This window comes from Haliaeetus albicilla, chromosome 3 (genome assembly GCF_947461875.1).
Source record: "Haliaeetus albicilla chromosome 3, bHalAlb1.1, whole genome shotgun sequence".
Taxonomy (NCBI): Eukaryota; Metazoa; Chordata; class Aves; order Accipitriformes; family Accipitridae; genus Haliaeetus; species Haliaeetus albicilla.
The window spans coordinates 45,910,617-45,931,706 of NC_091485.1; the positions used below are offsets into that span (position 1 = coordinate 45,910,617).

The 21,090-nt window shown below is 42.1% G+C and overlaps 1 protein-coding gene across 4 annotated transcripts in view; it reads right to left on the reverse strand.

The window, feature by feature from the left end:
* PAG1 (phosphoprotein membrane anchor with glycosphingolipid microdomains 1) overlaps window positions 1-21,090 on the reverse strand; it is a 116,511-nt gene that overhangs the window by 26,283 nt on the left and 69,138 nt on the right. The gene's annotated exons all lie outside the window — the stretch shown is intronic.

Sequence of the window (21,090 nt, forward strand, 5' to 3'; positions counted from 1 at the left end):
TGCTCAGCATACAGGACAACCAGAAGCAAATATAATACAAAAAAAGCATGCCTACATTCACTCTCTCTGAACCGTTCTCATGAAGTGCCATCAGAGGGGCTTAATCCTACTGTTTAATGCCTCCGAAACGATGAGGCTGAAATAGTGTTCACTCAGGACGCTGCCTTTAACACAGGAGAGCTTCTGAAATACTTGAAGCTGGACAAGAACGCATCAGCTGCCCAGACCAGCCCTGGACAGAAACCTGGCAGAGAGATACACTGAAAATACAACTGTCTGGACTCCCTCTGCTTCCTCTTGGTGAATGCCTGGACACTAGAACATTAATGTATGCCTAATATAATGGATTCTGGAGTGGCTTCAGAGGCTAGCTTTAAAGAGAAACATTTGCAATCATAACTACGGAACAACAAGCAGCTAATTTCAAAAAAGCTCTTAGACAGCTGACATGGTTAACTCCTGCTTTTACAATAAAAAGTGATAGCGTGCTGCCCTCTGGTGAATCTCTCCGTGCGGGGACAGGGAGTTGTGGCTCTTGCGAGGATGCTTCAGAGCTGAACGCAAACCCTGCTGCTAAAGATGGAGCTTATGCCTGGCCTTTCATCTGCTGGGCTTGAAAAAAGCCCGACCTCCACCTTTCACAGACTTGAATAGTTTAAGCTTGCAGAGAGACATCGCTAAGACAGAGTAACGGTCAACTGAACTGGTTTGTGGGGTTTTTTTTCATATGTGATCTTCTTAAGATGAAAATGTCTTTTGTTGTACCCTTTCACAGAAATCTCCACACAAGTTGCCGATGATGCTGAACTCCAAAAATGAGTAATAGAGACAGGCCTGGAATATCTGGATAAGAAAACCGGTTATTTCATTCAAGGCAAAATGCAAACCATGGTTTGCATTCACATTTCAAAGTCATTACCAGTTCAGAAAACTAAGCCTTACACTATACTGAATAAAATGTCTCCTTCTTGTGGCAACCTTCTCTTGCTTTTTAGACATCAATATTTGCCATTAGTGGAACCTATATGGCAAATAACACCTGTAGCCATTTCCTCAAAATTGCACTTACACGCACAATCACATCTGCAGTTTCAAAAAGACAGATATTTCATTGCATGACCTGCATTTTCATGGTGAATAATGTGTTATTTTTCCTTACAGCTGTTGCGGGGATAAAGCAGAGCTGAGGCAGTTCAGCCTGAGCATAGGACACGCAAGTGCAAATTTGTTGCCAAACTGAAGGATAAAAAACTGTACCTGGGGTGAAGCAGTTTTGTGCATAAGATACAGGCTGCAATTTTAGGGAGCGCATGGAGGGACAATTTCAGCTAGGGAGGAAAAGCTTGGACTGAGACCTGAACTCCTTTGAAGCCCCAGAACAGACAGACCCAGCGTGCTTCGGGTCCAGGATCTGAGCTGGGTTTTCTGAGCAAAGATCTGCCCGAGCTTACTGCGAAACGCACAGGGGACGTGCTTTGCGAGAGGTGGACGCCATGCCCCGGGAGGCCCGGCAGGAGATGGCAGCGTGTCCCTCTCCCACCACCTTCCCCTTGGCCTCCGGGTTTTACAACCGTTCATTCATGTCCTGCTGCAAACCACGCTCGGCCCATGCTTTCCAGAGGGGAAAGAGTGGGAAAAGCTGACGGCTTCACCTCTCTGCTTTTCTTAATGAATTATAGATGGAGCGTAGGCAAGGGAAGAAATTGTTTTGACAACTGAGCGACTTTGAGTGTGAGAAGCCAAACGCGACAGGACAGGAGAGATTCGGGGAGGGCTGTGGGATCGTGACTCCCTGTCCTGGGCTGTCAGGCCGGATTCGGCTAACAGGGGCACTGCCCAGGAGCTTCACGTGCTCGCCTCTGCGCTGAGCTTTGGTTACAGGGCTCCTTCTCAGGCTGCTCTGTTTCCTGCTGCCCTCCTCTCCTTCCCACCCCTCCTGTTCCCAGTGCCTTCAGTTATCTGCTGCTAAACTCAAAACAGATCAGTCAGATCACCCAGTTTGGAAGATCCCCTCCACCCCAACAGTGCAGACCTCGGAGGGAGAGGGGAGAGCGGGGAAGAAGGTCGTAATTTTTAAAGGAGATTTTTATTGGTCTGGTAGCAAGCCCCCAGCGAGCTGCATTAAACCAGAAAATGGTGAAGTACAAGATATGTGGAACCATGAACTGAGGCAGGAACTGAGAATTATGAAACTAATGTCCTCTTGCCTACCTCCAGCTGCAAACATTGTCATTCAAACACAAAAATGGAACAGAAACCCGGGATACAACAAAGAGGCAGCAGCAGAAACAGTGCTGCAGGTACAAGTAACATCTATGAATGCTGATCCTTTTATCTTCTGTTCCTCCAGATACTGAAAACAGACTTTCTCCATGAAGCTGGAGTCCTACAGGAGACCTAATGAGGTCCTGTTACCTTACTTCCTCTCCAGAAAACTCTCTGCCACTTCAGCCCAGCTCAGGCATCAGCAGGGACATTGTATCTCCAAGTGCCCAAAGACTGAGCATGTCCCTTGTATGTAACATCCTCGGGCCACGCTAAAGAAAACACCTGAAGGCAGGCAATCCCTTACCACAACTCCCACACCAACAAGAGTTCACACCGAACTACACACTTGATTTACACAAGAGGGAGGACATGGCAGATGCGCTTCACTCAATCCGGAACCATTTCCATGTCAGGACTGTTCTCTGCATGCCTGGAAACACCATGCTGCTGGCAGGGAAATGCCATTCATGCTCCTGGCATGAGCTTAAGTGTAGCACTATGGTGAACTGGGTTAAAATGAACTTAAAAGCACCCTTCACCCAAATAGACTTTCTCTAAACCTCGTGATTTTAAATGGAAAATGTTTTCTGACCTTCTCCACTACGTGGCCTCACCATGCTTTAACAGCAGAGCAGCTGGAGGCAGCTCCTGTCTCCTTTCTGTAGCTTGCCACTGCTGGTGAATTCCTGACAGCACAACCTGATACAGCATTACACCCAAATTTTGTGACACCATCAGGGCTGTATTTGTCTTTGTGTGGGCAAAATACTTGGGCCAAACTTTTCACAGGTATCTCCTACTGCAGGTCCTGGTTTGGAGCCTGCCTGCGGAAGTTGATGGGAGTTGTGCTCTGAACATTAAGGTGACATCCATAGCAGTAAATTAAACATGTCGGCAATAACTGTCTTTTACTGCAGTCAGTTGGCATGGTACAGCCCGAGCCCATACTGATAAACTTCCTTATTCTCCATAGAATGGTGGTTGTATCCAAATGGTCTTCAGGAGTGGTCCCTGACTGGAGCTAACTCCTGAGCTGTGCTTGGTATTAGTTGGGGAAAAAAAACATTTTACTGCAGCCAAAATTATGTTCCAGGCTGTTCTAACCTGGTAAAACCAGATCCTTCGTACCTCAGACTGAGAATCTGATAACTGTGGGTCCTTTTGACCTCGACCCCCTTGTGCTAGAGCTCCTTCTCATCCACCACAGGACTGCCCAGCTTTCCACCCACTCCAGCTCCTCTCACCAGCTCCCAGCTTCTCTCTCCCAGTTCCCAGTTCTATTTGCTGCCTGGGGCAATCACCTCTGTTATAAGTGACAAAAAACATATTAAGATATCAAAATAGCAATAAGCATGTATGAGTACCTCAAAGTAAGTAAAAAGATCTTGAAATTTTATCAAAAAGAAAATTCAGGCAATTCTCAGGCATTGCTACATTAAAATGGATGATACTATGGAACAGCCCGAATACACACATTATCCTTGCTTTAAATTGGCCCTAGGTCCATAAGAGCAATTGCAATTAAATACTTCTGGAGACAACAGGACTGCTGTCTGGACTGAGGTCCTGCTTGGCAGAACCTCTCCTCACACCACAGTGTCACCAGAATCAAGATTGTGGAGTTTCTCCAAATGCACTGTAAAAAAGTTGTAAGACTGATTTATGTTACTGTTTCTGTATCTGTGTTGTTTTGGCTTCTAGCTGTTTAAATGTAGATCCAGTACTGAACTACACAAACCTTAAGACCAAGATCACCTTTCTCATGCAACACCTACTGCATTTTTAAGGCTGAGATCACCCTTTTCATGCAGTACCTACTGCAGTTCACTTTTGGGGCTCCTGTGCACTATGTCAGGACAAATCCTTTCCTACAACAGATTAAATCTCTTCTGGTGCAGTTGTGTTTTGAGCTGCCTGGCTTGGCAGCACCCATTTAACGAGAACAGTTAAAGGCAGACACGTCTTATTCCAAGCAGTGAAGAACTGCTGCAGGAGACCAGATGTGCACATAATTAAGGTCTGGTCCTGAAAGCCTGATGCTGGAAGGAATTACTGACATGGACTGTGCTGCTGTTGCAGGCTGTCAGACAAGCCTTGCAGAGGCTGTGCGTGCTGTAAGCCTTCAAAATAGCTCATGTTTCTGCTTTGTGAAGCAGCAGAATAATGAGGTTCTGATCTCATTCCCCACTGTATCTACTTTTACAGAAATCATAGCTGGTTTATCAAAGGATGTGTGTGCTCTATAATGCAAAACCAGATCTAAGACAAAACTGAATAGTCCCAAACCACCGGTCACTTTTAATCCCTTCTAAGTCTTAACATGTCCTAAAGAGAAACCAAGTGTCTCTGAAACCATCTATCTGTGGCATTGCAGAAAATTTAAAAAAGGCCTTTGCAGCAGTAAATGCTGATCTACACCGCAATCTGCAGTCATACTCCAGTCAACTCATTCATGCCTTGTCAGACCATGTCACCTCAAGGTCAACATATTCAAAGTTGACCTGACTTCTCCTTCCATGCTTTCTTCTCTATTCCTACTAGAACTTCAGCAATTCCACACGAGCCTGCATTGTAGCCTGCCTCTCCTCCTCAGAAAGACATCTGGGAAAGTGGGAAGAATCCAGACAGTAGTATGAACAATTAAGCATGTGAATTCAAGAGCTCGCTTCAAGGCAGTGGAATAGTTTCAATTAAAATGGTGGAGAATTTTAGAAAATAAGAGATGTCACCACCGAGGTTTTCTTAGCAGACCGTAAAACTGGATTTTCAAAGGAAGGTGAGCATAATTGCATGTGAACATGATTATGTCCCAGCGAAAACAGTCTGCATCCTGGGGTTAATGCATGTGCATAATTATGCACCTAACTTGTCACGTAGCTAGCACATTTATTTGTCACGTTCACAAGGTCTTTGTGTACATAAACCATACACTCGCAAATCTTCGCCAAAGGTATCTTCCATTATAAATCAGGTCCTGAGCAAACAGGTTTTTAAACTGATAACTTAAAGCTCACAAATTCATTCCACAGTGGTTAATAACATTACCCTCATTTCACTACCAGCAGTACAAACCCCCCAGCACAAGCAGGGAAAAGCAGAGCGCTGCAGACACAGCTTGCCAACACAGAGCATCGGCTGAGCTTGGCCAGCTGCTGAGGAAGAAACCGATAATGACGCCTCTGTGAAACAGCTCCTAGGAACACCACCACATATTTTCCCCAGGCTTTAGCAGCCAAATAATGACTGTCTCGAATGTGACAGCAGAAAAGCTTTATCTGATGAGTGACCATGCCAAAGATTACAGCTTAATTGTAGCATATTATGCTCTTTCCCACACCCCCACAACATCCCATATTGCTTGCTGGCTGCAGTGAGGTAATTAGACCACGATTACTGCATACTTTAGAGCATATAGAAATGAAAGCTGTCTTTGTGAAGTGTTTTCCAGCTCTGACACAACTACTCCTGATAGCTTTGCTTTTCCTGGAACTGGATGCTATTTCATATTAAACACAGCCTGTTTATAACTGCACTTTGCTGTTTATGTAATTCTACCATGCTGAGTCCCCTTTCAGTCTTTGCAGTGCAACAACATTTCGAGCAACCCTTTTGCAAACTCAGGTAATAATAATGGAAATAGAGAAATACCCCCTAGCCTGGGAAGTGGACAAACACAGCGATTGCCTCTGTCATCTGACCTAAAAGACCTCTAAAATCCAGGGCAATCGTACTTGTTCTCAAACTGTGTTTGAATCAGGCCTATGAAACCCAACAGACAGATAGTACTTTTGCAGAGGCTACTTCCCATTTCCAAAGGACCCTGAACTTACAAAAATACAGAAGATTGCAAAATATGCGGCAGCAAAACACAATGCTCTGATTATCCCCAATGAAATGCTGCTGAAAAAGAAGGATTTAAAAAAAAAAAAAGACAAGACTCCTACTTAGAGTGGGATTCAACTTCTGTATGTTTACATCTCTAAAAACAGGCTTCTATTTACCTAGATGCTCTCTACAGGATCCCACCTGAGAGATCTTACTTCTGTTCTCATCACAGGTGAAGACTAAATGACTTCCACTGATACTTAACTTTTAGATTGCTAAAATTTTAGTACTTACAGTGGGATTAACCCTACCTAAACTGAGAAATTTAAAAAATGCCTTGTATCCAACTGTCAGGACATTACAGCCTTTTAGTGTGCCTTAAGTGAGATCCTCCCCAAAAATGAAGCACACCAAAATCATTCCAATTGTGAAAAACCTAATCAAAAGAATTGTAAATCTAAAAAGCCCAGATTACTGAGTGTCAACACTAGCATATAATCTATAGATATAAAAGTCTGGAAGACAGGAGTGTTCCAGGGAAGCTAAGTGATGGTCCTTGGAGGTAGAGCACAAATTACATCAGAAGGGCCCGTTATATTTAAGATTATTTAATCTCAAAGCAAAAGGAATTAGTGAGAATTGACCTGTGTAATATCCTACAGCAAGAGAGGCAGCAGTCAGTCATTTAACTTAGCAACAGACCAATTTTAAGAAAACAGTGTTCATCTTGTGATGTGCTTTGTAAAGATGAAGAGCTATTTCAAGCTCAAATTTCTTGTTATTAACTCTAATTAATTCAATAAAGTGATTTTTAACTTTTCAGTGTTTGTATTTCATTAGGAATGTCAACTTTTCTTAAATATTTGGTGCATATATGCAGAGCCTTCTTCATCGCTGGAGACAGTCCCTGTCCTGAAGAGTTTACATTTTATCTAGATAAGACCAAGGCAGCAGGTCAGAGAATCCCTGTGTAAATAACTTCCTTTTCATGAAAAAAATGTCCAAGACAGAGAAGGATTCGTCAGTTTTTGAAGAGCTCTTCGGCAGAGATGAGAATTGATCCCGGATACCTGGTGTCCCCAGCCAGTGCTGCATCTAAGTGATCTTCCTTTTCTCCTTTGAGTTGGAAACACAGCTGTCTGGTCCTTGAGGGAAGTGCTACCTTAACTTCAGTCATCTAAAAATAATCTAAAATGGCTGCCTGTATGCTCCGTATGGTCAGTGAAGACTAACTTCTGCCTGTGGAGAGGGGGTACCTTCAAAGGTAGAGGAGACTAGGTAGGACCACCTTTGAAGGTCATACCTAGTCTCCTCCTACAGACCAGTGACCTTTCAGACACCTGGAATTAGAAGAGGAGATACGGACAAGAGCAGGGGAGGTTAGTGTGTGGTGACCCTCTGGGAAAGGTGATGTACAACAGACACAATTTGGACTCTTGTCTTCAGACGTACTGCTTTGAGTTGACTTTCTTTTGGACACATCAGAACAGAAAACATGGCTAAGCCTTTGTGCGGTGGGAGCAGCACTGACAGACCAGGTCTTTTCATGGCCTCATGTTGTTGCACCACTTCATTGCCATTTCCTTCTGAGACTAGCATTATCATGTCATTCAGTCCTTTCAAGTGGAAGCAGAGCTGGGGCAAATGAAAACACAACTTGCTTGTGACAGTCCAGCATATCCTGCGGCTTCCCCTCCCCACCAAGGCGCAGGCATTGCCCTGCTTGCCAGCTGTAGCAGTGTGGGGAAGCGAGGCAAAATAAACCCAGTTGTTTCCTGCCCCCCACACCAACGTCCTGGCATGTGGTGCATTTTATCTGCCAGCTCTCCTGCTGTGGAGAGGGAAATATAAACTCTGGGCTTGATCCCGATGGACTGAGGCAGCAGAAGCTAATCATGGGTCCTGTGGGAACGATCTGTGAGCTGGGTTCCCCCCATGCACACCCAAACCGCTCACTCCCTCATCATGACACACAGCAAATACAATTACAAGATCTAATGAACTGCAACTAATGTAATTCTGAAAGTCTTTACAGCTAATGAAAACCAGGTCTTCCCCTTCTCAATTTAATTGAGATGTTTGGTTCATATGCTGTGGAAAAGAAACCCTCCATAAAGCTATGTATGAATATTACATTTACATGTGCAGCAAATGCAGTTGCCTGTCACAGTTGTGGGCTCTTTCTCCTGACAGCTGGATATTTAATGGTAGGAAACTATCTGTGAAGGGAAATGGACTTCAGAAAATAAATACTTTCTCACATTGTTTCAAGGGAAATCTCCAGTCTGAATGTCATCTACTAAATACCACTTTGCAATCTGAACTCGGTATAAACAGAACATTTCCTCAACGTGAATAAATCATGATCCCTAATAAAAATACACCTCTCTTGCACCTAAGCAAGAATCAGAAGACAGAATTTGGCCTATAGCTTGTAAACTTGTATTTGTTGAACAACAAGTGACTAAAAATAAATAATCCTTTTTTCCCCTTCCTCCAGTCTGTTCTTTTTGGTGCCTGTTGGCATCAGTTTTTCTGCAATTTAAGCATCACTGATGCTGTGAGACTTCCCCTGCCTCTGTGCTTTCCCATGTTACTATCATTAGCATTATTTTAGCAGGAAGCACTACAGTATGGGTAGCACTGCAGAGAGAAGGATCAATGCATCATGCCTCCTGCAAAAATTTTGCTGCTACTTTGAGTTACGAGCTGCTAAAGCATGGTGACAGAGAAGCAGCTGCTAGTAGACAGGAAAAACAGAGCATCACATCACTTCACCCAATCAATAACCAGGCTGGCTTTTCTTCTTCCAGGTTTCGGTGGTTTTGTGCTGACCCAAATCATTACTTTTTACCCACAGAACTTGGTCTTGTTGAGGTTTTGAACGAGAAGAATAAGAGTAGAATTTGATGAAAACCCATACTGGATACAGGATAACTGCCCTCCAGGGACAGGAAAGACACTCAAGACAGACCAGGTAAGAAGAACAACAGTCTTTCACTGGTGATGTATGAGGGGAAGAGCAGACAGCAAGCTCAGAACCTTTGTACGACTGGTCAGTAGCAAGCACGTCTCATTCACAGCAAGTGAGAAGAGTCTTTCAGCTGTGCAGATGTGACCACAGCACACACACGCACACGCACACGCACCAGGGGCCTGGGCCCACGTCCATGTGCATGCATGCCACAAAAGCAGCTACTGCCTCCACTCCTGCATGGCCAGAAAGCCTTCACCTCTGTTGTCTTGCCTCCTTCTGGTACCTTCACCCACCCTCTCCCACCCGCCCACCAGCTCCCCTCAGTTCTCCACCCACCTCCAGGCTTGGTCCTTCTAGCAGGGAACCGCCACCCTTGCCGTTAGCTGAGTATTTCTCACCCTGGGAAACGTTTTTGTTTTAGCACTTCTTCCCACCGAATTATTTTTCTACAGTTATATACCAATCAAACAGTCACACAAACTCCTTATAAAATTACCGGTATTGGTATCAACATCTGTTGATTACTTTGCTTATGGCCTATTAATATTAGGATGCCCAAGTGGTGGGAAAAGGCAGGGCATGTCAGAAATAGAAAGAGCAGATGGCAAGAAGTAAATGAAGATGCTCTCTCAGAAAGAGAATGAAATGATAGGAATTAAGTAATAGGACTGCTTACCTAAAATGTGATAAATAACATTAAGTAACATACAAGACACAAACATATACGTGCTAATAAGGTCAACTCAAGAACATGTACAGCTACAATACACCCTCCCAGTCCACCCTGAAATTTCAACAGCTAGTTATCTTTTACAATTTACCATCACATCACTGTTATAACACCCTGTTCAGGTCTGATTTTCCTTCACCAAGCAGTCTGGATTTCATCTGCTTTACCTTTATTCTTTGAGAAATTTGCCATGCTCAGGCCTGCTGTAATACCCTCCTGAATGTGGCTCATTTTAAAGGATAACCTAACACTATATGGTGAACAAGCCTTTTTTTATCCATTTCCATCACTTAGGGAGACAGTTTTACTGTAAAGCAATCAGATTCTGCAGAAGGAAACAGTTTTCAAAGAAACCATGCACAAATCAAGAGGGTGACCATTAGTTATTGAAAGCTGAAACACTTACAGGTTAATTTGATGGCAGCAATAGTAAATTAATTTTTCCTTTTGTTGAAAGATTTTCTTGACTATGACGAACAGCTGGCTAACTGCCTGAAGAGCAGAGGTCATCCAGCTCTGCATTTACTTAGACGTAATATCAAATTGATGTGCTACTTTCAGAAAAACAACTGTGCCATCCTTTTAGAGAATCCTTTTTGACTTTTCAGCTGACTTGTAACACATGACCGTAGACCTTAGTTAGGGGCAGCTGCTAAACTACTTGCTTTCCTATGTATTTCCATGAGTTATTCAACTAACAGGAGAAACGCAAGACTGAGTTCGGCTGGAAGAAAGCAAAAACAACAGAAAGACTCATCAGTCTCTTTACCCGAGTTTCACAAGTCTAAAAATAGCAGAAGGGAGCTAACAAGTATTATGTGGGCAAGAATGAGAACCAGATTGGTGAGGGAGAATTTATTCTTAGAAAATTCTTCATTTTGAAATGGTTACACAGAGGCATGCACTGACCCAAATAGATCATGGCTCCCATCATTCCCTAGTGCACGCAAACAGATAAAATACTGACGTGCACCAAAAAAGTTTGGGGCGAAAAAGCAAACAAAATCTGCATGGAAACTGCCAAAAAAAGAAAAAGCACAGCAGCTGGTACACAACTGCTAACAGGCAAACACAGCACTGCTGGCAAACCCAGGTGAAGCGAAGGCAAGGAAAAGGCAAAATGATGATGGAATATTCAAAGGTCAGCCCAAATGGATGGAGAAAACAAACCAGTTAGCACAGAGTACCTACTGCTGTCTCAGAGGAACAGTCATTTGACCCATTTCAGGATGCCCAAATTATTCCACTGTGCTGGTGCTGCCCAGTGATCAAGCCTCAGGGCCACTGATTTCCCCCCCGGTGCAGCTTTCTGACTTGGCCTGATTGCCCACATTGCTGTTCTGCGGCTCTGCAGATGAGACTGGAGGATTGGGAGACCATGGGTCAAATCCACAGTGCATCTCACCAGCTGAGTTACAGAGCACAGCAGAGAACTAATATGGGCAGCAACTACAGTTTTCTCTCCTTTCTTCCCCTCAGCCCTTCCATAGTTTTTTAATTTCCTACCAACAAATTCCCAGGCAGCACTGCAGGCTCAGTGAAATGTCACATGTGATGTAATGGGTGTGAGTCAGCCACCCATCATGAGATGTATGAGATGCCCAAGTGTGTCTATGTGTGAATGATGTGTCTGAGCCTCCTGCATTCCCAGGGGTACCAGGCAATGGAGCCTCCCAAGGGATGCAGCTGACCAGCCCCCAGGGATGCCATCTGGTTGCCTAAACACTGACAGCTAGGACCACTTGAGTTACCTGAGGACATCCAAGCTATCTGGATGTCTATGCAGATATGTCCAGGGAGATGGACAATTTGATGCAGGAACTGTAGGAGATCTGTGCCCTTCTGGGGTGGCAGCTGGAGGCCAAGGGGCATAGCCTATGGCACTTGAAACAGCATTCAATGCCCTCTCTTTAGGCAGGTGAAACCCACATCTGGATGTGGTTGGCAGACATGGCACAGGACCTACAGAAAACTTTCATGCTTCTCAAATAGCAATTAGAGACTATGAGAAACGTCCCAGGGCATCTCAAGTAGCACCAGCTGCTTCTGGGTGGGCAGCTGAAGGGGACTCTGATCACCACTGACTACAACAGGGCCTGAAGGTGCCTTGCAGGTACTTGCCTAAATTTAGGAGTTTTCATTTGCAGTTGAATCTCATACTGTTAGTTGTTACACAGATAAAAGCATCTTCTTCTACAATCATTTCCCACACAAGGCTAAATGCCCTTAGCACTAAATCCATCTCAGAAAGCCTTAAGGATTTATAAAGGGATGAAACATTTTAGTCTAATATCAGAAGAACACTTTTCTCCAAGCAGAACAATACCAGAGCATCACACTCCTGCCTGCTGGCAGGACAAAAAATGAATGTCCAGATTTTCAGAAACGTTCACTACCACAGACCCTATAATGCTTAATTATCTGGTGGTGCTTAGGACTCTGGGTAGAGAAGAAAAGAAGCAAATAAAACCACATGAATCTGGTCATCATATGAATATTTAAGACCCCTTTACTGGAGCATCAATGTGTGGGCTCATATCAACATTGCATTAAACATCCCTATGCAGCTACAGAATGCAAGTGTAGGCATAAAATTAGCAAACAACCATCAAAAGACCTATATTCGGGGGGGGAAAAATGTTCTTCTCCCTTCATGAACATTTTTTAAATAAAGTGTTCATTTCCCTGTAATTTTTCCCCATTAAAATTTTATGTTACTGCAAAGAGATAGGTATGCAGAGAACTTCTGGCCCAATTCTGTTCCCAGCTGCTCTCGTATAATAACTGCAGGCAGAATGGTGTCCCCTCTGTGGGATTACACACAACTCTAGGTTTCTTTTCATTTAATGCAACATTAACATACACATCTACACTGCATTAGAGGCAACTATTTGCCCAACTAATTTATATAAAAGGAGAATAAATAATAAAGCCTTTTATTATCCAGTTAGAGAGACCAGCAACATTTATAAAGTTGCAAGAAAATGCAGAGACCTTAAGAAAAATACAAAAGCATTCTTGCTGCAGCAGAAAGTTTCCAGGAATTTCAAAAAGTGTAAGTCCAGTCATGAACTTCTTTTGCAGGCTCTTCTTGCTTTGTTTTTAATACTGGTGTGCTGCTATGAAAAATAGCTAAGTGTCCTGCAGCTAGTGCTAAGCATTAGTTACTATTTTGTGAAAGTAAGTTGAAACTTAAATGTCAGCCTTCAGTGCAAGTCTGCTGAGATTGAGTCTCTTCCCAGAGTAAATCTATTATACTTCAGTAAATAGATGGGATATAAATAAAGTAGGAACTCTGCAGACTTTAAAACAGGAATTGCCACTGTATTAACAGGCTTATGGCAATGTTACTTAGAAGTATTTGTTCTAAAGTCTCAGCAGGCTCGTCCTGATGCCCATCATGTAAAACCGTCTGCCGAACAGACAGAATCGATCTCTGAATGTGTCCTGCTTGGTTTGTAAATTTACCTACTGTGACTAACTACATAACTCATTATTAAAAACAGTCAGACCTGGTCTGATGTTTCTCATCATCCTTAAAAAAAACCCACACACCAAGAGATAAGGAATAGATAAGGCATTTAAATAAGAGCCTTTGTTTGAAAGGCTTACTCCCATGGCCTGAATTAACATGCAAACGTGGACTCCCAATCATATTCACAAGATAATTATAATTCATAATTGGCACTTCTAAAGCGTTTTCACAGAGCTGTTCAAATATTGACTAATTAGCCACACCAGAATCCTGTGAGGTAGGTGAGCAGGTACACTAACCCCCTTTTCTATCTGAGCAAATTGCTGGGGAAAAAAACCCCAACCCTCGCCCACTGAAGGGGCTGAAAAGGTGGGGAGGTTTCCAGCCCCACGCCCCTCGCCCAGCCCACGCTGTCCCCACTGCCGGTGTGTTACCTGCTCCTCTCTTCCACAGAGCAGATGAGTTCTGTACTAGCAGAGCTCTGGAAATAGTGGCCAAACCTCAGTTCGTTATCCAAAGTCCTGTTAAACAAAAGGTCTAGATATTCAAATGTCAAAATAAAGCCTGAGGATTTGATACACGTACAAGCAGTATTTACATGACGATGGTAGCCTCTTCTGCTGAGGAACACTCAAACAATGATGTACTGAACAATTGTGGCTTATTCCCAGAAACAAAATATTACACAGGTACCTGTAACTAAATAGTAGAAAAAGAGCTCTACATGTATGGAGTGAGACACTCCTTTACTTAAAATTCAGAGAGATCTTATTATCTGCTGTGTACACAAAATGAAGGGTGAAGAAAGTGTGGAAGTCCTGTTAGAGCCTCCAAGAGGCTCTACCTTCATCATGTAATAAAACAAGCAAGGCAAGCAATATCATTAGTCTAGAAGAAGAGTCTAAAAACAGAGTGAAGGTCCTTGGAGGCCACAGCATCTAGAAAGTCAAATACGCCACTGAGTATATTCTCTATTAAATCCAGCTCTTCAATTAAATTGCCCTTAGGAAAGCAATGATTAATTATTAGTATCTCAGGTTTTCTGGTTTAAACCAGCAAACACTAATGATGGCTTTATTCCAGAGCTTTGTTATTAATCACCACATTCAGGGGTGACAAACAGGTCTTTTCCAAATAATTATATTATCACAAGCTTACAACGTATGCAACATACACAATATGAACCATTTTTATTTGATGTAATCCTGCTTTGTCTATTGAAGCCATTGGTTCTATGTTGTGTCTAATTTCAGCTACAATCTCTTTAGGGCAAAGATTGTGTCCCTGTGGTTTTGTAAAGCCTCATTCACAGTTATAGTGGCATATAAATTAAATAAATAAGGAGAAATCTTGAACTGTAAGAATTTATTCTGTGTTTATCAGGAATTCACAAGTGAGGATTTACATATTTTTAAAATGGGGTTTATTAAGGTAATATCTTCCAGAGATCTGGTTCTCTTCTGTTTTTTAGAAATTGGGATATGCCTTGTAATTTAACTGCAGCAACCATCTAGGTAAAAATAATAACAGGAAAAATCAAGTTAGTGTGGTGACTGGCTGAATGCTAAATACAGGGTTATGCCATGCTGCAGCTCATTCTTCAGCCTGGTTCATGTGTCACTGCTTCCGAGACAAGCCAGTTTCCATCCCTGGTAAAGAGCATTAACCTGAGGGTATTTTAACTACTGCATTAGCTATCTATTCTGAGCAAGGCTAGACCAAACAAATAGTAGGAATAGAGCAGAACTGGATGCTCTAGTGAGGAAAATTCATCAAAACCCACCTAAATCAAAGGAGTATGGATTAGGTGGCTTGGGCTGCAATATGGTAAAAGGGCAAAAAGGGCTTCTGTGCTCAGAAGGTTTGGAGAATCATGAAACAGTCCCACAAAAATTAATATTTTGTAAATCTGGCACTCCTGGCCACTCATCCCCTGTAAGTCCCCTACACATCAAAGCAGGGGCCAGGGGATCATGGCCACAACCAGAAACAGACTGTCACTAATAATTCTGCAGAGTCATAAGCCAAAACAAGTCTATGATAAAGCTCCAAATGCTATATTTTTTGTATGGACACATTTTTTTCCTCTTCAGGAGGAAGAGAGGAAGAAAAAAGTGACAATTTTTATCTCTATACAGAAATATGTTAATGAAAACAAATGTTCAGCCTGCTCTGAGCCTTTGATGAGCAGCTGAAAGCACCTCAGGAGACCGCTAGGCTCTCACACCTGAAGCTGGCAAGTTAGTGAAAACACAGGGAAATTTTGGTCTGTAAGAATAAAGGATGAAGACTAGGGTGAATGCCTCTTTTCAGGTACACCAGCGTTCATCTACAGTAGGTAAAATGTAGCAATAATGGCAAAATAAGGTGGCTGTGTTATTAGAAATGTTAATTGTCCTGGCTAGCCTTCTGTCCTTAGGGACCTGCAACTTCACATGCCTGTAAGGTGAGGGGTCTTGTCCCTACAGCTAGAGAGTGCAATTACAGATGAACATTCCCCATCCTTCAAGATGCCAAGCGTGACTCATCGAACTCATATTTTTTCTTGTTTTTCTTTTTGGTTAACAAAACTAAAACCTGTAAAGGGAACAGCACGTGAGGTCAACTCTGTACACTAGAATGGAAAATGCACCCATTTGCACAGAGTTAATAACATGTCCTAAAATGGCCATTCACCCTCAAAAGACATTAGCATGTAATAGCAGCTGCTCATCCTCTGAGTGCAGACGAGTGTCGGAAAGAGGTGCTGAGAGGCTTTGTCCTAGAATTACATGTCACTGCTTTAAACATGATGTGAGGAAATTATTTTAATTGCCTGTATCAGTCCAAGACTGAAATGGTCCTATACTGGTCACTGTCTTGGTAGGAGTGATGCAAATGTCTTTCTCTGTTCAGGGTGTTGTTTGAGAAGAACATGTACATACCTGAATGTCTAGAAAGCCTCACCATGAAATAAAATGAATGAGAATCACCCCAATAAAATAGCTTTGCAAAATATTAGCTAGTAATGATAGATTTTGACCACAAGTCTTACATACAAAGATCCAATTTCTTGCAAGTATGAGCACTGAAAGAGCAAGAACTGTTATTTTTGAGGTAAACATTACAGTTCAAATGTCACAGACCATATTAGAGGCATTCACAATTGGCTCTGGGATTTAGAAGGAAAAAAAATAAAAGACTTACACTGTCGTAGGAATGTTGGTGGTGATCACAGTGCTAATGACCATGAGAGAAATAGGAGATTATTTTTTTAAGCATCATTATCTAGTGGCCTTAAGTGCTAATCAAAACAAGGACTATAATGCCTGCTTTAATGGGGTTTGTCTCAGTAATGGTCCTAAATGGAATAAACTACATTAAACCCAGACAAACTAAGAAGAGAGATAAATGGTAAAACAATACACTGAAAACCTAAAGATTCTTTTAATCTACTATTAACTGAGTTACCATCCATGGCATTCATAGCTAACTACAGTTTTGTAATCCATTTGCTGAATTGTACAACTAAAATAGAAATGTTGCTGTCCTTCTGTTTAAAACAGCGGATTAAATAAGGCCCAAATTAACCTCCAGAATGGCTGGTTTGGCAAATACTGTACTAGGACAGGCTGTATATCTATTTTCTTCTTTAAAAATAAGGAAAGCAGCTCCCTTGGAGTTTTTTCTTAAAGTAGAGGGAATCTGACCCTGCCAAGGTAGTCCTGCACATAAGCTGAGCCTCTGCACATCACAAGAAGGATGCCCCGGCAGACAGAGGACCTCACACACTCCCTCACTGACCACTGCCATTCCCCATGGCTCCAGTGCTGCAGGGACAGACACTAACTGACCTCAGCAGGCTTCGGAATGTCCTCTTCATGTTTATGGGAAGGGGCAGTGAATCCCAGGAACATTAATTCATCGCCATCCTCCTCCTCCTCCTCCTCTTTGTCCCTTTGGGCTTGCTCATCTCTCCTCTGCATATGCTGGCCCAATGCACAGCCACACTGAATTTCTTCAGCTTGATACCCCAAGAAGATCAGTTACATCTGAATCCCTTAAAAGCAATTAAATAGGTTTTCTGATGTATTTATTTTGCTGTACCTCTCACACTGAGATGGGAGGATCCTCAGCAGCTGAGGAGGAATGCAGACTATAGTATTTTGGGCAGATCCTGCAGGAAGAGGTGACAATTTACAGATAAAATGACAGCCCGGGTATAGAGGTAGTGATACTCTTATGTTCATTTAGAGGCAAGAGTGAAATGTTTCCAGGGGTCCAGTCTTGGAAAGATGGATTATCTTTGTTCATGGTGTATACAAATTGTAGGATCATGCACCTTATCTTGAGGAAATTTTCAATAAAGGTCTTTAAAAACTGAAGCTGTAGCTTAGCGAACATGTAATTCATTCCGTAATAAATGGGTTCCCCCCAGTATTATAGAAAAAAAATTCCTATGGTTTGTATTGCTTTTGTAAAACGGTTGCTCTCCTGTTCTCAAGGGCCTGCAAAAGGTCAGTGGTGTTGAATATATATGATTTATAAAGTGCTCTGGGATGAGAGGTGCTGTGTAAATGTAAAATATTACTAGAGCATACTCTCCTTAATTGACATACACTGAAATGGAATTGGCTGTGCCACAAGAGCAGAACTAAGAAACCAAGTTAGTCTGATGAGAGCGGATTGTCTAAGGCTACTGACAGTCTACGACAGTGCAAGTATAAATTCATCTCACAGAGAGATTTATCTAACACTGAAAGTTATTGCTGTTCATCTGGTATAGGTGATATGTAGATATGAATTAGAAGACTGTGTTACATAGAAATGACTAAGCAGACAAAGATCACAGACTACTCTGTACCACAATGAAAAAGTGGCTTCTGAAGCAGCTGTGGGCATGGGAGCTCCTGTGTAGACCATCCACCTTCTGCAGAAACACTGCTTTACACAAGTCAGTTCTCAAGTGTATGCCAGAGATGCTTGGGATGCCATGGTCCTCACGTGCTTTGCAAAGTCACCCTCAGGTGGCACTTGGGGACTCAAAATATGCATCCTATTTATCTGTGGCTTTGATGGAAGCTTCCAAGTTCCCCTTGTAGATTTGAACCTTGAGATTTGTTCACTTACATCTATATCCAAAAAGGCTTCCTAAAAACCAGTGAGAATGAGCCAGACTGGACTAGCTGTCCCATTCCCTCTCAGGGAAGCATAAATTACACTTTCACTCCACTTTTTGGGATCAATTCCAATTTCTCTCTTTCTTCTGACCACAACAGTCTATACTTTAACACTGCAATAAATAACCAGTTTGAAGTAGATTTTAAAATATTATAGCAGCTGGGGCAATGACATTATGACTCCACTTTACCATAAATGGAAAAACTCCCATTCCCCCTCCCAAAGACAGAGACTGCAGATCATATTCTGAATTCTTTTCAAACCCAAGGCCAAAAGATCTCACCAGCACAGTCTGTTCCCCTTCACATTATTATTCCCACTCTCACAGATTCTTTTATCTAATTCCCTTCCTCCCTGAAGTTTACACCGTCATTCCAAACATTTTTCAACTGCACTTCTCTTCCCTCCTCTTAAACTCCCTCTCATCAGCCATCTAAAACCCTTCTTCAAGTAATGCTATTTTCGTTTAGAAAAAACAACGTGATGAATTCAGCAGCACAAAGTAATCTGTTCCTACCTTTTTTTCCTGTGTTAAAACAAGCCATTTTAGATTTATTTTTTTTTTTTGGGGGGGGGGAGCACAATACAGCACTTCAGCAAAAGCATATGAGCTTCCTGCTTCTAAAGGGAAAAAATGAAGTTCTTACTTTTGAATGTATTCATACTTTCCCATGAAAATTGATACACTTGTCTGGGAGGTAAACAAGATTTGGATTACCTATATTCGAGAGAATAGTTACATGAAGTTATTGCATAAAATGATTGATTTTATAGCAACAGAAGTTTTATTCAAGGATAACATCAAAGTTATTCTCATCTATGCAAAACACTTCTCATCTACACAAAAAAGGCTCTTAATTTCCTCTATACTGAAAAAAATGCTATTGTATTTTTCTCTTCACTGATGATTTAAGTATTTGGTTTCTTTTACTTTCTTTGGATAATTTTTACTCTTAATAATTTGCTTATTTGGCTACAGCTAAATTGCTGTAGTAATGGCAGACAATGACACTCTTAGGCTATGCTATATATGATTAATCTGTGCTCCAGCTGAAAGCATGTATCATCCAGGGGCTACCCTTCCCATTTGCCTTTTTCCTGTGTTTCCAGTTCTCCTTTCCTAACAAGGAGAACGACAAAAATCAGTATGGGTTTTTAACCCAGGGAATGACATTTTTAGCTCTGAGGCCTATGTGTAAATGTAAATTTCCAGCTGTTAGAACAAAGAAATAGCAAATGTGAGGCAGATGTTAATATATTACCTATTGTTGGTAATACAAGCAAAAATCAACTTTAAGAAATCCCCCAGCTATTCCAGTAATGAAAGCTTACTTGGGCATTTACATCGACCTCTGCCTACAGAAATAAGATCTAACTAGTTTCTCGCAATCCATGGAGTCTAGTCAAATCTTCTGTGTCATTTCTTCCTCTTCTGATATTAACAATCCATAGGCTAGAACACATAGCCAATGAAGTAGTCTCCAGATGTTTCTTCTGCTTAGCAATCTGATGAACACCCAAAGACCACTTAGGATCTCTACTTCTTAGCATCTACTGCATGATAAAGTCAAGTGGTATCTGGAGGACTCTGTATCCTATCCTATAGCACTATTTTTCGGGACCATATTCAGCACCAGAAGTTAAACCCCATGTTTGTTTTTTGTCAAGTACCACTTGACCATAATTCTTCAGGCACTTACGAAGCCAGTATAGGCAGAGCTAATGAGCAACCGCTCTGAGCTCCCTAAGAATTCTGCTTTCCTTTGAATCCACCAGCTGAAAAACCCACAGCACATCTGTGAATGAAATAAGGTGTTTCTTGCTGTATCTAGTATCTTTGTTGCTTCTACCATCTTCTAACCCTTGGAAACTTCTGAATTAACTGTCCTGGCATGGTGAGCACAAGTCATAGCCAGAGGCACGGAGGAGCATGGATGTTCAGAGCATACTTACAGTTTAGATTGTCATGCAGGGTCTCCAGCCTCTCTCTAGCTCTCACCATCTCACATCTCTCATCATCTCATCTCTCTCATCTCACACCATCCCTCCCATGGACCTTGGATCCCCATAAAGTCCTTCCTTCTAACGTTAATGCAGCAGTGACTTCCGATCATCTTGTGTCAGGCACATTTGTGTTTGTAATTCCTTTCATACTAGGCAATTCATTAAGGGCTCTGTTTTGATTACCAAAATGTGTGAATGCAATTTTGTATCTCTTCTATACAGGGTCACTCTTATGTCAGCTCGTTTTTGACTGTGACAGTCTTTTCCCATCCTTAAGGCAAAACAGTGTTTACATTTGGTTAGTTAAAATATTTACATTGCACATTCAAATGATGCGTTTTCCTAGTGACAGGGCTCTCTGTGGTATTTCCTCCTGTACCTACTATGCAGCGGAAACAGATGATTAAGATGAATATTCTGGGCGTCTCTAAACAAGCAGATTAAGCAAACAAGCAGCACAGCTATACTATACTAACACTGCTGGATTTTGTAATATCCATGCAGGCTGTGTAATCTGCCTAGCGCTGCACGAAAGCCTGTCTTTTAGGACCCCAAATCGAAAGAGTTACACCATTTCCAGTTACCATGTTTCAAATAGATTCTTCATTTATTGACCGTTTATTGGTTCACTTGGTGCGTGAGGTAAAGGAA